The sequence below is a fragment of the Dermacentor silvarum genome, chromosome 8 (assembly GCF_013339745.2).
Source record: "Dermacentor silvarum isolate Dsil-2018 chromosome 8, BIME_Dsil_1.4, whole genome shotgun sequence".
NCBI lineage: Eukaryota > Metazoa > Arthropoda > Arachnida > Ixodida > Ixodidae > Dermacentor > Dermacentor silvarum.
In genome coordinates this window covers 150916737-150930781 of record NC_051161.1, presented here as the reverse complement: position 1 = coordinate 150930781, position 14045 = coordinate 150916737, and the positions used below count along the sequence as shown (strand labels likewise).

General features: G+C 47.5%; 1 protein-coding gene across 1 annotated transcript in view; it reads left to right on the top strand.

The window, feature by feature from the left end:
* Nucleotides 1-14045, top strand: part of LOC119462498 (uncharacterized) — a 127166-nt gene that overhangs the window by 38292 nt on the left and 74829 nt on the right. The gene's annotated exons all lie outside the window — the stretch shown is intronic.

Genomic DNA, 14045 nt, shown 5'->3' with positions numbered 1-14045 from the left:
GTGCAAGTCATGCGGGTTCATTGGGGATGACGCAGGAACGGTCTTTGAGCCCTCATTTGGAAAACTGACGTCAGCAACCTTTCCATGCGAGGCCGCTGATAGGCGACGTGCTGCAAGACCTCCAATCGACGCCACCTCGTCCCGACGGAGATTCGATGACGCCTGTATCCAGAGATTTGACGGCGCCTGTACCTCAGCCTGGAGACAAGTTCTCAATGTCAGTGCGCTAGTAGGCGCTGGCGCTGATCACTCGATTATTAGAGGCAAATTGGCGAGCCTTCTCAAGAAAGTTATTATGCCTTGGACTGGGACACAAGTTCGTACAGCTGGCGCACCACTTGTCCGTTGTACCACTTGTACGTTGTCGCACCACTTGGCGTGAGCGCTGAACAGGCCGAGACTGAAGTTCATACAGACGCCAGTAACATTGGTCTGGGCACTTTACTCGTACAACGGTAGGAGGGTGTTGAAACATTTATCGCTTTCGCAAGTCGCACTTTTTCGTGCCCGCAGTCGAACTACACCACTACGGAGAAAGAGTGGCTTGCCATCGTATGGGCCCTTGCAAAGCTTCGACATTACCTTTACAGCCGTCCATTCAAGGTCGTGACCGATCACCACTCGTTGTGCTGGCTCGCAAACTTAAGGGATCCTTCTGGACGACTGGCATGGTGAAGCATACGCCTGCAGCAATACGACGTAACCATCATGTACATGTCCGGGTGCACACACGAAGACGCCGACACATTGTTGCGCGCACTTGTCGAACCTGCTGATCAAGACATTGAGGACGACAGCGCTTTTGTTATGGCTGTAAGAATGACAGATTTGTCCAAACAGCAGCGCGCAGATCAGGAATTAAGGCCTATTATCTAACATATGGAAGGCTGCAATGCCTCTCTGCCCCGGCAAATAGCACGCGGACTGTCTTCCCTTTGTTCACGACAAGGCGCATTGTATAAAAAGAACTTTGCTGCCAACAACAAGACGATGACGGACATGCTGCTTATATACATAGATGTACAACACAAAACGTGGCATGAAGTACTTCCATACGTAACGTTTGCGTAGAACACCGCTACGCAAGTGACCACAGGCTTCACGCCGTTCTACCTATTGTTTACGGTCGTGAAATCCAGACCATGCTTGAAACAATGGGACAGTCTTGATCAACTTGACCAACACGCCGAGCTCTTCGTGCAGCGCCCCTAGGAAGCACGACAACTGGCTCGCACGAACATAAAGAAACAACAGTGCATCGACACACGACACTACAACCTCCGCCATCGACATGTCGAGTACAAACCAGGAGATCGAGTTCTGGTCTGGACTCCTGTCCGCTGCAAAGGCCTATCCGAGATACTTCTCAGCCGGTACTTCGGACCCTACAAAACGCTGCGGCGAGTGAGTGACGTGAATTCCGAAGTTCTTCCTGACGGAAGCCAACCAACTTGACGTCGGAAGAAACTATCCGAGATTGTACACGTTGCGCGCCTGAAACCATACCGCACTCCATAACCACCATAGTTCTTGGACCATGTCGTTCATTTTCTTTTATTTATTTTTTTGTCGTAGACAATCATTTATTACCTCAGTGATGTGACCGTGCGTTCTACGACTAAGCGTCCGCAAACTTTCGTGTGAGCATGTGTCTTAGCGTCTGTAGTTCTACATTCGCCCTGTAGTGTATTTGCTTCTTTTAGCATCGAGTCGATGCTCTTCTTAGGGGAGAGAATGCCACACCTTGCAACATGTGCCGCAGAATTAGAAAGAAGAATAAGCGCGCCAGTCCAGGCGACATGTCCCGGCATCCGCTTTGACGAACAGCAGTGAAGAGGCAGACTAAGACCATCTGATCCACGCGCGTGCGCTTGAGCTTTTCGTGTGCTCGGTCGACGGTTAGAGACCCGGGCTCAGCGCTTCGACTAAAGGTCGCGTGTTTCCCGAGAACGAGACAATATTTCAAATTAGGATGACAATGAAGGACGAAGATCAGGGCAGCCATTGCGTCGGTCTCAGTTCTTTACATTTAGTTCCGAAACCCGGGAGTGCTACTGTGGCTGGGACTGACACCGACACTGCTGGCCCGGGGACTGACGTGGCTGCAGGCGTCGTCTTGAGGTTCGCGATGTGGGAGCACCTCACGTTCACGTCAGCTCCATTCGTACCATGGCCTTCAACACGATGGCCCGAGGTTCAGAAGGCCAAGATGCCCATGGAGATACGTGAAGCACATCTCGTCAGCCCAACTCCCGGAGCAGACAGCGGCATGTTTACTCACCCACCAAATTTACACTTCGGCGACAACTTCGAGGCTCATAGGGCCAGAACCACGAATTTTGCGCATGATCATGAAGAACAAAGAGTAGGCTTCTCATGGAGACGCGACAGAGTTGTCAAGCAGAAGGACATTTGCTTGCTTTTAGAATTAAATGGCGGACCCTGAAAAACGTATACAGAAGAATACGCAACTTTATGGAGATGGACAAAATAGAGTGACGTCTACGTATGCGAAGACTTCGAATTTGAAAGCTCAGCTACAGGTCAGGATTGAAGAATTAGAAAGAAGGCTAGAGAACAACAATGAAGCCGGACGGAGCAGTATAGTAATGGAAATCAAGTTTTTTTAGATAAGGCGACTCCAACGCGCGCAGACAGAAAAGGTGCGAATTTATTCAAGCCAACGCAATCGGGGAAGATCGAATCGAGGGCGTTTGCAGAAAAGGTTGTTTTTGTGCGGATTGAGCTCCGATCGCGGTGACTGCATTGAATATGTTCGCTGTGGCTCTGTAATGGAGGTAGCTACACCTGTGAATTTTTGTTCGAGTGCGCATTTTGAAGAAAGAATAGCGAAACAAGGGCAAAAAAGGAAAATGAGATGACTCTGAAAAAGTAAAAAAAAAACACGACAAGGTAAAGCAAATCAGTTCCTGCAACCGCTAGAAACGAAACGTGAAAAAGCACTTGAATGTCATTGCGACCACTACGAGAAGCAAAATGCCACAAGGAAGAATCAGGTTGAATTAGATCGGATTATCTGGCGCGGAAACCGTGCTAAAGGCCCCGAGAAGATTGTAACCAAGAACACAACACCCGTACCCATGCGAGAAAAGAACCTGCACAAAGATGTGAAAAGAACACGTGAACTGAGTGGACGCCACACAACACTTGTGAGGTGTTGTGTGTCGTCGTAACAAAGTAAGATCACGCAAGAAATGTGATAACATCGGAAGATAAATACACGAGGAATAGGTGTACAAAAAGGAACACAAATATTGTGGTCGGGCCGGAAGAAGGGTTGTCATTGGAAACCGCCGTGAGCTCTGGAAACACCATTGGAAGAGAAAAATCCTCAGCAACATCCGTACGGACTCGAAAATGACAGTTTCGATTCCACTAAGATCGTCGCCGTGGATATCTTGGCAAATATCTACTAAGATTCCACAGCTACCTTGGTTCTCCACAAGAAAACTAGAGTGTTACCTATCAAGAATGGGGTCTGGCAAGGAGACACAATCTCTCCAATGTTATTCACTGATGCTTAGAAGGAGTATTCAAGCTATTAGACTCGGAAGGCTTAGGAGTGAGGATCAACGGCGAATATCTCGGCAACCTTCGGTTTGCAGATGACGGAACATTGTACTGTTCAGCAACAATGGGGACGAATTAGAACAAATGATTGAGGACATAAATCCAGAAAGTACAAGAGTGGGGCTGAAAATTGATATGCACAACACAAAGATAATGTTCAATAGTCTGGCAAGGGAACAAGAATTCAGTATCGCCAGTCAGCCTCTAGAGTCTGTAAAGCAGTACGTTTATCTAGGTCAATTACTCACAGTGGACCCTGATCATGAGAAGGAAACTTAAAGAAGTATAAAATTGGGTTGGAGTACATATGGCATGCATTGCCAAATCCTGACTGGGAGATTACCACTGTCGTTGAAAAGAAAAGTGTAGAATCATTGCATTCTACCGACACTAAAGTGTGGGGAAGTAACTTGGAAGTTAACAAAGAAGCTCGAGAGCAAGTTAAGGACAGCACAAAGAGGAATGGAACGAAAAATGTTAGGCATAACATTAAGAGAAAGCGCGAGGGTAGTGTGGATTAGAGAGGAAACGGGGTTAATCGATATTCTAATTGACATTAAGAGAAAAAATGCAGCTGGGCAGGCCATGTAACGCGTAGGGTAGATAAGCGATGGACTATTGTCGTATCTGAATGGGTGTCAAGAAAAGGTAAGTGCAGCCGTGGACGGCAGAAAACTAGGTGGGGTGTTGAAATTTTGAAATTAGGAAATTTGCAGATACAAATTGCAATCAGCTAGCGCAAGACAGGGATAAGTGGAGATCGCAGGGAGAGGTCTTCGTCCTGCAGTGGAGATAAAAATAGGCTGCTGATGATGATGAAGACGCTCGCCAATTTTCGTCGTGGTGCAGTGTAAGAGTGCACAGAAGTCGACAATTGTACGTTTTCCCCTGAAGTCCGGGTGGTCGGCAGGGTTTAACATCAAGTGCATCACACACCTACAAACCTGTGGGTGGGTAAAGATAGAACACCTCGCTTTTTTGCTTTCTACAAGAAAGACATTGCTGAAGACAAGCTTCTAACCAGCTTTTTTTTTTTTGGGGGGGGGGGGGGGGGGGGCGTTCGTTGCCACTGCATCTCAGCACTGTAGTCTTCAGCCAGTCCCATTCCAGGATGTCCATACGCGAACTTTCTCGACGACATCTTCCACGTGAGGCTGCTCATTCGTTAGCGAGTTCAGGAAGCGATGGAACCTGGGTGCGTTCAGTAACAAGAGGGAACACATCTGACTCTCCAAAGGAAAAATACATATGAACGCCAATAGTTACGAGAAGACACAACGCAAAGAAACGTTCGATGAATACCCCGACGCGGTTGACTACCGGAACTTCTCGGCAGCCAGATGACAGAGCGCTGAAACGTGGACGCTGCCCGAACTTTTCTTGGCGCAGGCGAGAATATGTTGAAAACGGAAAACCACGACGGCCGAGTCTCGGACAGACATCCTCATCATTGACGACAAAGGAAAATCGCGGCAGCCTTGGAGTCGGTCTCGGTTCTATACAGTGTATAAGTTTGTAGGTGAAGTAAAATTTTATAGAGTAATCGGAGTGCTCTTTAGAAGAGTTTTAGCTGGACGAGAAGGTTTTCGCCTGCGGCATGCACGATAGCACGAAGGTTGCATGTCGCATATATTTGGTGGTCTTCTTTCTGGAACATTCGTATTCCAATCAATTCGAAAACTCAGCAATAAAGTGATGCAAAAGTTGTTTCGGGGCTATTCTGTGTCATGTCTTGACAACAACAGCGCATTTAGGAGAAACACAGAAGAAATGAGAAAGGACACAGAGTGGTTACATTCACATCCAATTTTTTAGCAGCGTAGGCTAGTTTTCTGGCTTTCAAACCGTGGGTGGGAAAAGTGATTGTTCTGATCGCATATAAGGAACACTTTAAATTGTCTACTGTAGCGAAGAAATACACTCTAAGAACAAAAGGAGGAAATGGGGTATTGAGGTTACTCCTTTAGGGGAGGAACTGATCTGCCACAACCATTCCTCCCTTTAGGGGGTAAGTGAGAGGGGATGAACTGTTACTCCCCATGCGGAGGACTAACAGTTGCTCTTTTCCGATGCTCCTCAAGGGAGTAACGGTTATTCTTTCCGATGCTCCTCGAAGATGGAATTAATTAAATTAGCCATTTATTCGCTAATAAAAAAATTACTGGGCGAAAAAAAACGCACTTGCAAGTAGGATTCGAACTCACGTCCTCTCGCTTACAAGTCGGATACCCTAACCACTCCACCATGGCAGCTCGGTTGACAAATCACGTTACCGAGTCGAGGTTAACCAGCTTAACGCAGGTGCGGCAATAACAGAAGAGACTCGGCATTTGGTGTATGCTATGCCGGGAGAGTCTAACGTTGCGCATACTTACAAATCTAAGCGACTACATAAAGAAAGCTGCCCGATTATTCTTACGTTATTTAAACTGAGACATTACGTGATCTTCGTGTAGCGAGCGCAAACGGGGCACGCAAGACGACAGAGAAGGACAACTTCTCTATCGCTTAGCTTGCCCCTTTTGAGCTACACATCGCTTCAGTTAAGTTTATAATCTCCTTGGAACGAAAGGAACTCCTTAGGTACTACTGGCCAAGAAAATCTGGTAATCCATTTACGACTTGCGCGCTTAATGCGTATCGTTCACTTATGGTGTACACGCACACGAAGTGCACGGCTCTTCAGATTCCACCTTTTAAATTTCAGGCAATTTTCTCACGAAGATGCAAAGTGCTGCTTTACATCTAGTTCAGATAGACAGTACACGAACTTCCAACTATTCATGATATATAGACAATACCGCGTTCGCCGCATCACTCCACGAGACGGACGAAAACAGCAAAGTGCATGGGGAGTAACTATTGCAGTTCGTCCTCGCCGTTGCTCTCTTTCGGACCAGGGATCGTACACTTACTCTCCAAAATTTGCACACGCCACGCACACTCCTGCAGTTACTCCCTTGAGGGACGAAAGTGCCGTTTTTTGGACTAACTGTGCAGTTACTCCCGTTTTCCCCGGAATACTTCTTAGAGTGTAGGGTATTAGAACAAGTCATAACACGGGCATCCATCGTCATCTCAAACCAGGTACAGCCTATCCATGAGCTACATCCCGACCAGCAAGCACTGGAGGCGTTGGCTGAACCTCTCCCGTGTGCGGGGAGCGAGTTTCAAGTATGCCCGGGCCCTTTACGATGCGTACGGCGCGTACTCGACGTCCTCGGAGCAGATCCACAAGCTCTTGCGGGATGAACTTGAGTTGATTGATATGTTGTCCGACGCCTACCTCCAAAGCAACGCTGTCATGCTACGACTACCTCTGCGCGACATGGCCCTGCTGACGCCTAACTTGAGCGCCACCGTGTGGCTGTCGTACCTGAACGCCCACCTGAGCCCGCACGTGTTGCAGCCGGACGACCGGCTTCTTCTGGAAGATACCGCACTCGGCAGAACCTTCAATGCCGTCTTCAGCAGGTGAGCGCCGTAATGTTGCCCGTTTACTTAGGCAGTAGTATCTGCAGCTTATGCGAAACAGTTAATGTTTCTGGCTCCCAGCGTGGAAATCGAAAGGTCGTGTCAAAAACATGGTGGCCATGATGTATTTCCATTTCCTGCAATGATTTCGGACACTTGCAGAGCACAAAGGCATGGCCTTCGAGACCATGCAGCAGACCCTTTACCCTGTCTGAGTCATTCATGGTGTGTGCAATTTGGACATCGTTATATCTTCATTTTTCCGTGTCCAGCATACATAACTCGTTCTATATCAAATTTCCGGCAAACGCGCGAATAAGAATAAGAATACAGGTGCGTTTCCCGTTCCTCCTTTACTAAGGTCTGTGTATAGCTGAAGGCAGCACCACTGCCAAATTGCTGTTTCTTTGCTTTTCCTGCGACCTCGCCACTTGCAGCTATGATTGCTTAAAGCCTTAGAAGTAATGTGAAAGCCAGAGGGCGTACAGGATAGCGGAAAATGAAATAATGGCGTTACTCTCACATCTATTCTTACCATGTCTACGTGTTTTCTTGTGCGTGCTGCTGGTGACCCTGTACTAAAATGCCCAAAATACTCTATAGCTGTACATGTTAAGCGGGTAGCTTTAAACGTGGCCGTTGCTACCCCGACAGCATAGCTATGTGATTTGCGCGCTCGGTTATTTAAGCAGTTGTGTTTAAAGCTCGACATGTTCCTTGAATCTATAGATTCTGCGAATTCCTAAAGTAGCCGGCTAGAACCAGTCAATATCGAAGTTCGCTAAAACATGTGACGAAAAGATTCAACAATACCTGAGACAAAGTTATAGCACTCTCTATAAGTTGTGCGACCATGAGTGTTTACGGTGACGTTGCAAATTCCAGGCACATCTAAGACTGGAAAATAATTTTGGTTTGAGGTGTCTGGTCGTGCATGGTCAAATAGATAGCTTATTTTTTGTAAAAATCTCTATTCTTAAGAAGGCAAAATTTTCTGCCAGCGTGCTAGTAACATTTAATCGAGGCTCTAAATGTTTTTAGACTGAAGACTGCGATAAAACCGCTTAAATAGCCAAAGTTTTTCTGTACAAGCAGTAGAAGTCTGCTAAAAATATCTTACTGCTAAAAGCGCACTTATGCTGCTGAGATGACCAGAGATATAAACACGGCTGGGAATGAATAAGCTCAATGCAAAACTTTCCACGTCCAGCGCGCGTCACGCAATTTCACCCTGGTGTAGTTAAGTTATTGCGCATTGTGTAAATAGTAATTCCCCATTCGTTTATCCAGCGCTTTTGATGACAGTGATATCCTTGTCACTAGAAGTTATTTTGGTTTATTTGGGATAGTGATTACGGGGGTTGCGTACGTAGCCAAATCAAAAGTTACGGCCCTCTCTTATGGAGTAGCGACTGCATAACTCCACAGAGAAGCCTGTATTCCCTTCGATATCAAAGAAAGGAAAAGTCAGTTCTTACTGGAATGCACTTTCATACGAACCTGAAAAACTTATTGTTTGATTAAATGGGACAATTACATGCGCACAACATTATATACATACACGTAGCAAAAATCGCTGACGTTTGGCCTCAACATCGCGATCCCGTAACTCGGGATCCGCAGCTCTTCGCTGACGTTTCGCCTGGGTTCGGAAGCCCTAACGCTAGAATCGGACGGAAAGCTTCGCTTACCCCCATTTTCTCGACATGGAAGGGCTAGTGATTTTGTCTCCTTAGGTCCGACGTGTGACAAGGGTAGTTTAAGGGCGCTTTACAGGTCCCCAAATCCACAGGGGTACGTGCCATTCAGCTTGGGCCCTTTCTACACAATCACCAGGATCAGCCCACTTTTTAGCGTGACACCACCACCACCGCCGCCGACACTTGTGAGCCTATCAAGCTTCGCTTAAAAGATAAAAAAGTAGAATAAACAATTGATATGCGGTGCCGCATCCATCTAGCTTCCAGTAAGAGCAGACTCCTTTTGTTCATCGCTTCTCCGTACTCCACTTTTGAAGAGCATAAAACCCAAGTCTACTGGCATGGACATGTTTTTGTTTGTTTTATCAATTGATGGCTTAGAATATAGTCACGTGCATACAGTTTCTCGACCCTAACCACCCCCTGCTCATTTTCTCATTAGGTGGCGAGCGTCTGCTGCAGATGCTAGATGAAATTAAAATCTTGGATTTTGTGGCCCACGTAAGGGAAGGTGTAAAGGTTGGTCTAGACCAAAGCCTCCTGAGAGAGAAGGGGTCCACCGCGGAATTAATTGTGGAAGGGGCGAATGCAGCCACGAGAATATAAGTGCTGCCGATAAGGTATTTCATGCCTTTTCAGCGCCATGGTGATTACATAGACGCGGGGTACTCTGATCTTGTAATTCAACTTGCAGGCTTCGTGTGATTGTCATTGCACACGAAGGCTTCTGGCTGCATTTCTGCAATTTCAAAATAAACTAATGTTGAGGCCTTGAGGCGCAGAGATTTGGGATCCATCACTTACTGTAGAGAGGTGGAATGAAACGAGTTCCCTATGACGTTGGCATGTATTGTAGCGTTGCAAAGGTAAAAACACTTCAAAACTGTGTAGACAAAAAGTCACGCGGATAGACGAAAGTTCTTTCCCTTTGCAACCTTAGCTACGTTAACATAGTGACAAGTATGTTTCCTTTAACCTATGATGATCAAATGGAGAAGCACATCACGCCTGCATTTAATTTTGCACGTAGGGTAAACCAAGAACTTTGTATGCTTTATTGCCGGTGATGCTTTGCGGTGCATAGCGGAGGACAATTTCAGCAGAATTTAATACTGGGTCCAGGCGCCACAACAGCGCTTATTGTCAGTCAAACTCATACCACGTTGAAAAGCGTCATGATTGCTGAGATATCCTTCTCGGCTTGTGCTTCAGTGACCATACTTCAAATGCGCTGTTGGCTGTTCCTAGTTTTTGCTGAAGCAGCTCTATTAGCTACCGCAGCTCTTTTAGCTATGCAGTCATATTAGCACTGGTATGTGGCATTTCTTCTAAAGTAATGAATCTTTTGACACACAACACAAACTCCTGGTCCCAGTGCATTGCCAGAAGCGCTGGGTATTCGTAGAGCCTTTGACAACTCTTCAATGATTCCAATAAAGGTCGCAGCGTAAGTCTGCCTGCATCTACTGCTTTCTTTTTTTTTATATTACAATTCACGCGGTTCGTGCCTTTGGGTTATCGACCTGCAGGTTCCGAATAGCCACGGTGCTGGAGCTGCTGGGATGGTGGTTCGTGCAGCAGGTGTCGTTCGCTCTATCCCGCAAGGCGTCGCTGGCTGTCTACGGCGGCATGGACGCTGTGCGGAGGTACCGGGGCGCACACTGCTACGCTTTCGCCGAGACTCGCTTCAGGCAGCCGCTGCAGTTCAAGAGGGCCGCAGCCATAGCCGCGCAGAGCCGGTCTGTAGGAGTGGCCGTGACCGACGTTTTTGTTCAGCTGCAACGTGCAGCAGTGCGCCTGATAAGGTTAGTCCATTAGCTGTTTCACTGGTTCGATAATCCAATAGTTGTTGAGCGAGAAGTGTCGAGACAGATATGACGTGTTTCATACAAAGGAAATGAGTTCCTGGTATGCGATGACGTGCTACTTTCTTAAGGTGCTTGAAATGAGGTAGGGTTTATAGGGACCCAAAGCTGGTAAAATGTGACAAGCCGGTGCGTCGCTTACATCTGTCTCCAGATGTTCGGAAGACCATAGGCGTCATGTCGGCCTTGCTTACCAAAGCCTTTAAGGGGGATACAAGAGAGCTCAACACAGTCCTTTTTTATATGTATCTTACGGGCTCCTACACTCGTCTACGGTTGACACCCAGGTCTGCCTCTTGGCTGGATGACAGAGCGCGAGTGGAAGCCACGGCCATCGTAAACCGCACCGAGCTCATGCCGAAGATGTGGCTCTCTGTCGGCACTAGCTCGCAAATGGCGATCGAAAGCCAAGTGCGAAGTTACCAGGACGCATTCCCTGCCCGCGTCACGTCGGCGTTTCCGGGCTGGCTGGAGGCCGCGCGCATCCACAAGATGACATCGCCGAGCTGGCCCCTGAATGACTCCCTGCTGCACCTGCACGGTCACTTCTCATACTTGGTGCACCAAAATTATTGGCGCAACGCACTGTACATTCAAATGGAGGTCGGAGCTCCGCCAATATTCTACATAGCCGGGCCTGGCTCTCTAAACTATGGCGGCCTCGGATTTGTGATAGCGCGAGAGCTAGTCGAGGCTCTTGGTCCAAAGGTAAGGGAGAAGGTGCCCTTGTGAGTGCCTTGTACTACAATGGCGTCGTAAACATAGGCGCATTGGAAGGAGCGACTGAATCAATATTTTAAGATTGAATGTCAGCGCTTCTGTTACTCGCGGGAAACTAGCAAATGCATGGGGCGTAGATCGACGACCACACATACACATTATCAACAGTCGTATTTATGTGAATCATATTATTTTTTGCACTGACGAATTATTCAATGGTTGTTTGAGAAAAATGATAGAAGACTAGCTGTTTGGTGCGCTTCTATCGCGAAAAGCTCGCAAAAAACATTCAGTAGACATGAAGCTACACATTTCAACAGAATTACCTGTCTGGTTGGGAAAATTGATTAAGACTTGGAGAGTTACTCCAACCAAATAAGGGAGTTTATTAGCGCAACGTTTCGGGGCCCATTCGTCTCCTTATTCAGGGGGTATTCTTCGGAGGTGGCGGTGTGCAACTTTTAAAAGGTACATCGTAAGAAAGGAGGAGGGAGGAGAGAGCTGCAGGTGGGGAAACACTTGAAAGGGCACCTGACAGAACCATTCTCAACGAACTTAGATGGAATGGCTATACAACGGACTTCATTCGGAAACCTACCAGATAGCAAAAAAGAAGAAAGAAACTACTAGACCTCCAACCGTTGACTTCTCCCCTACCACAGAAATGAGTGTCCATCCCATACGTCAAAGGTACCAGTGAAGCTCTCGGCCGATTATTGAAAAACGAAGGCCTGGAAGTTGCGCACGAACCGATAAACACATTGAATATCCTCCTTCCCAAACAAAAAGACCGTACAACAAAAGAAAAAAAAAACTCAAGGCGTCGTCTATAAAATCAGCTGTGCTGACTGTCCGGCGTCGTACACCGGAGAAACAAAACATCTAGAAGAAAGAACCAGACAACATGAGAATGACGTCAGAAAAGTCCACCGAATACGCAGGGCCGTCGCGGAACATTCCGAAGACACCGACCACAATATTTCTTTCCAAGAAACCCAAATCCTTCAAACAGAGACAAACTCGCCAAAAAGGCTGCTGCTGGAGTCATGACACATTCAGAATACGGCGCGTAATGTAAACTGCGTGACGGACAACCTACCCTATGTGTATGTGCGTGGACTTAGAGACACGACGAATAGAAAAGTCCCCCCCGCACTCGGTCATCAACCCCAAACATCTCGCTTCCCCCCGCCACCCCCCACCTCCACTCAGCGACATTCCCGCGGGTAAAGCGCCCCCAGCATCGGTCACCCCAGCCGACCAGCAACGCCTCAGCCATCCTTTCCTCCTTTGCCGTCTGTCAAGAACAGGTTCCCTGTCAAGTGTCTCCCCACCTTTCGCTCTCTCCCCCTACTCCTTTCTTACGATGTACCTTTTAAAAGTTGCACACCGCCACCTCCGAAGAATATCCCCTGAATAAGGAGCCAAATGGGTTCCGAAACGTCAGGCTAATTCACTCCCTTATTTGGTTGGAGTCACTAAGTCTTAATTCAGTAGACTGCATCGGTGACGTAGCCGCCGTGGGCTCTCTTGTACGTGCTGCTGAGACTATGGGCACTGGAGTTACACCGCCACCTCCGAAGAAAAACCCCTGAAAAAGGAGCCGAATGGGTTCCGGAACGTCAGGCTAATCCATTCTCTCATTTGGTTGGAGTCACTAAGTCTTAATTCAGTAGACTGCATCGGTGACGTAGCCGCCGTGTGCTACGTGGAAGCTCTTGTACGTGCTGCTGAGGCTGTGGGCACTCGAGTAAAAAAATAACGCAGTGAAATAGACAAGGGACCTTTATTCGCCCATTACAAAGCTTACATGCCTAACTTATGACAGCTAGTGGTGTTCCTGGGGTCTCGTCGTGCAATCGTGCTTGCTCCCTATTTGTACTGAGCTCGCTGTGGTCGAAGGTGGTGGGCGCGTAATGGCACCCCTCTGTGTTGCTGCCCAAGGCTCTTAACGCCATCTGGAACATACGTGTCGAACGCGAAGCTACCACAGCCGAGCAACCGTCCAGTTTGGGCAACAAAGTGCAGGTTTGTAGTCCTTATTACTCCTGGTCAGCACAGCTTTGAGTTTGATAGATTATACCTACTATGGCACAGTGAGCTCTCGAAGCGCGACCAGTGCAGCTGGGATCAACAAACGTACTTCCGAAGTATGCCTTTCTGAACTCCGAGCGAGAGGCTAAATTTGTGTCCGATGACGTCATGAGCCGCGTGACAACAACGCCATGTGTGCACGCAAACCCATGCATGATCGAGTAATAAATTCTTTCATCTACACAATGATACCAAAGAAAGTCGCGTCGGTAGTACCTTTGCAAACATTAAGCTGATAATAGTATAGCATGGTTTCCTTATATGCCGTTTCAGCAAGCGCCCTCTATGCCAAAAAAGAAAAAAAAAGAATGACGAATGGCAAGAAATGCGGCAAGACATTCGGGGAATTGTCCTTGCAGATGTTTCACTACAAAATGGATGCACGTTGTATGCCTTAGCTGCGTGAGAATAATAACGCAATGAAGAACTGTGGTGGAGCACGCGTCATGCAGAAGAAGCCGCTAGCGTGACCACTTCTGCTGGGACGTTACAGTTACAATGGAGAAAGAAACACAAAGGTAGCAGAGGCAGTGTTGCAGCATCAAAAATTATTTCACGCTAAAATTCATTTGCATGACAGGCGGCGAAGAAGCCCGAGTAT